The sequence below is a fragment of the Myxine glutinosa genome, chromosome 1 (genome assembly GCF_964187855.1).
Source record: "Myxine glutinosa chromosome 1, kmMyxGlut1.1, whole genome shotgun sequence".
Lineage (NCBI taxonomy): Eukaryota > Metazoa > Chordata > Myxini > Myxiniformes > Myxinidae > Myxine > Myxine glutinosa.
In genome coordinates, this window is record NC_136261.1 from 162,157,517 (window position 1) to 162,161,682 (window position 4,166).

The following is a 4,166-nucleotide window of genomic DNA, read 5'->3' on the forward strand; positions in this document are numbered from 1 at the left end:
CTGATAGATAGATACATCTATGAGTGCTATAATAGCAGGAGCTGCTGATAGATAGATACATTTATGAGTGCTATAATAGCAGGAGCTGCTGAATGATAGATACATCTATGAGTGCTGTAATAGCAGTAGCTGCTGATATATAGATACATCTATGAGTGCTATAATAGCAGTAGTTGCTGATTGATAGATACATCTATGAGTGCTGTAATAGCAGTAGCTGCTGATATATAGATACATCTACGTCTACGAGTGCTATAATAGCAGTAGCTGCTGATATATAGATACATCTATGAGTGCTATAAAGCAGCAGCTGCTGATAGATAGATACATCGATGAGTGCTATAATAGCAGTAGCTGCTGATAGATAGATACATCTATGAGTGCTGTAATAGCAGTAGCTGCTGATATATAGATACATCTATGAGTGCTATAATAGCAGTAGCTGCTGATAGATAGATACATCTATGAGTGCTATAATAGCAGTAGCTGCTGATTGATAGATACATCTATGAGTGCTATAATAGCCGTAGCTGCTGATAGATAGATACATCTATGAGTGCTATAATAGCAGTAGCTGCTCAAAGCTAGATACATCTATGAGTGCTATAATAGCAGTAGCTGCTGATATATAGATACATCTATGAGTGCTGTAATAGCAGTAGCTGCTCATAGATAGATACATCTATGAGTGCTGTAATAGGAGTAGCTGCTGATAGATAGATACATCTATGAGTGCTATAATAGCAGTAGCTGCTGATTGATAGATACATATATGAGTGATATAATAGCAGTAGCTGCTGACAGATAGATACATCTATGAGTGCTATAATAGCAGTAGCTGCTGACAGATAGATACATCTATGAGTGCTATCATAGCAGTAGCTGCTGATTGATAGATACATCTATGAGTGCTGTAATAGCAGGAGCTGCTGATAGATAGATACATCTATGAGTGCTATAATAGCAGTAGCTGCTGATAGATAGATACATCTATGAGTGCTATAATAGCAGTAGCTGCTGATTGATAGATACATCTATGAGTGCTATCATAGCAGTAGCTGCTGATTGATAGATACATCTATGAGTGCTGTAATAGCAGTCGCTGCTGATAGATAGATACACCTATGAGTGCTATAATAGCAGTAGCTGCTGATTGATAGATACATCTATGAGTTCTATAATAGCAGTAGCTGCTGATTGATAGATACATCTATGAGTTCTGTAATAGCAGGAGCTGCTGATAGATAGATACATCTATGAGTGCTATAATAGCAGGAGCTGCTGATATATAGATACATCTATGAGTGCTGTAATAGCAGTAGCTGCTGATATATAGATACAACTACGAGTGCTATTATAGCAGTAGCTGCTGATATATAGATACATCGATGAGTGCTATAATAGCAGTAGCTGCTGATTGATAGATACATCTATGAGTGCTGTAATAGCAGGAGCTGCTGATAGATAGATACATCTATGAGTGCTATAATAGCAGTAGCTGCTGATTGATAGATACATCTATGAGTGCTATAATAGCAGTAGCTGCTGATTGATAGATACATCTATGAGTGCTATAATAGCAGTAGCTGCTGATAGATAGATACATCTATGAGTGCTATAATAGCAGTAGCTGCTGATTGATAGATACATCTATGAGTGCTATAATAGCAGTAGCTGCTGATAGATAGATACATCTATGAGTGCTCTAATAGCAGTAGCTGCTGATTGATAGATACATCTATGAGTGCTATAATAGCAGTAGCTGCTGATTGATAGATACATCTATGAGTGCTATAATAGCAGTAGCTGCTGATTGATAGATACATCTATGAGTGCTATAATAGCAGTAGCTGCTGATAGATAGATACATCTATGAGTGCTATAATAGCAGTAGCTGCTGATAGCTAGATACATCTATGAGTGCTATAATAGCAGTAGCTGCTGATAGATAGATACATCTATGAGTGCTATAATAGCAGTAGCTGCTGATTGATAGATACATCTATGAGTGCTATAATAGCCGTAGCTGCTGATAGATAGATACATCTATGAGTGCTATAATAGCAGTAGCTGCTGATAGATAGATACATCTATGAGTGCTATAATAGCAGTAGCTGCTGATAGCTAGATACATCTATGAGTGCTATAATAGCAGTAGCTGCTGATAGATAGATACATCTATGAGTGCTATAATAGCAGTAGCTGCTGATTGATAGATACATCTATGAGTGCTATAATAGCCGTAGCTGCTGATAGATAGATACATCTATGAGTGCTATAATAGCAGTAGCTGCTGATAGATAGATACATCTATGAGTGCTTTCATAGCAGTAGCTGCTGATAGATAGATACATCTATGAGTGCTATAATAGCAGTAGCTGCTGATAGCTAGATACATCTATGAGTGCTATAATAGCAGTAGCTGCTGATAGATAGATACATCTATGAGTGCTATAATAGCAGTAGCTGTTGATTGATAGATACATCTATGAGTGCTATAATAGCAGTAGCTGCTGATAGCTAGATACATCTATGAGTGCTATAATAGCAGTAGCTGCTGATAGATAGATACATCTATGAGTGCTATAATAGCAGTAGCTGCTGATTGATAGATACATCTATGAGTGCTATAATAGCCGTAGCTGCTGATAGATAGATACATCTATGAGTGCTATAATAGCAGTAGCTGCTGATAGATAGATACATCTATGAGTGCTATAATAGCAGTAGCTGCTGATAGATAGATACATCTATGAGTGCTATAATAGCAGTAGCTGCTGATAGCTAGATACATCTATGAGTGCTATAATAGCAGTAGCTGCTGATAGATAGATACATCTATGAGTGCTATAATAGCAGTAGCTGCTGATTGATAGATACATCTATGAGTGCTATAATAGCCGTAGTTGCTGATAGATAGATACATCTATGAGTGCTATAATAGCAGTAGCTGCTGATAGATAGATACATCTATGAGTGCTATAATAGCAGGAGCTGCTGATAGATAGATACATTTATGAGTGCTATAATAGCAGGAGCTGCTGAATGATAGATACATCTATGAGTGCTGTAATAGCAGTAGCTGCTGATATATAGATACATCTATGAGTGCTATAATAGCAGTAGTTGCTGATTGATAGATACATCTATGAGTGCTGTAATAGCAGTAGCTGCTGATATATAGATACATCTACGTCTACGAGTGCTATAATAGCAGTAGCTGCTGATATATAGATACATCTATGAGTGCTATAAAGCAGCAGCTGCTGATAGATAGATACATCGATGAGTGCTATAATAGCAGTAGCTGCTGATAGATAGATACATCTATGAGTGCTGTAATAGCAGTAGCTGCTGATATATAGATACATCTATGAGTGCTATAATAGCAGTAGCTGCTGATAGATAGATACATCTATGAGTGCTATAATAGCAGTAGCTGCTGATTGATAGATACATCTATGAGTGCTATAATAGCCGTAGCTGCTGATAGATAGATACATCTATGAGTGCTATAATAGCAGTAGCTGCTCAAAGCTAGATACATCTATGAGTGCTATAATAGCAGTAGCTGCTGATATATAGATACATCTATGAGTGCTGTAATAGCAGTAGCTGCTCATAGATAGATACATCTATGAGTGCTGTAATAGGAGTAGCTGCTGATAGATAGATACATCTATGAGTGCTATAATAGCAGTAGCTGCTGATTGATAGATACATATATGAGTGATATAATAGCAGTAGCTGCTGACAGATAGATACATCTATGAGTGCTATAATAGCAGTAGCTGCTGACAGATAGATACAACTATGAGTGCTATAATAGCAGTAGCTGCTGATTGATAGATACATCTATGAGTGCTATAATAGCAGTAGCTGCTGACAGATAGATACATCTATGAGTGCTATAATAGCAGTAGCTGCTGACAGATAGATACATCTATGAGTGCTATAATAGCAGTAGCTGCTGAAAGATAGATACATCTATGAGTGCTTTAATAGCAGTAGCTGCTGATTGATAGATACATCTATGAGTGCTATAATAGCAGTAGCTGCTGATAGATAGATACATCTTTGAGTGCTATAATAGCAGTAGCTGCTGATAGATAGATACATCTTTGAGTGCTATAATAGCAGTAGCTGCTCATAGATAGATACATCTT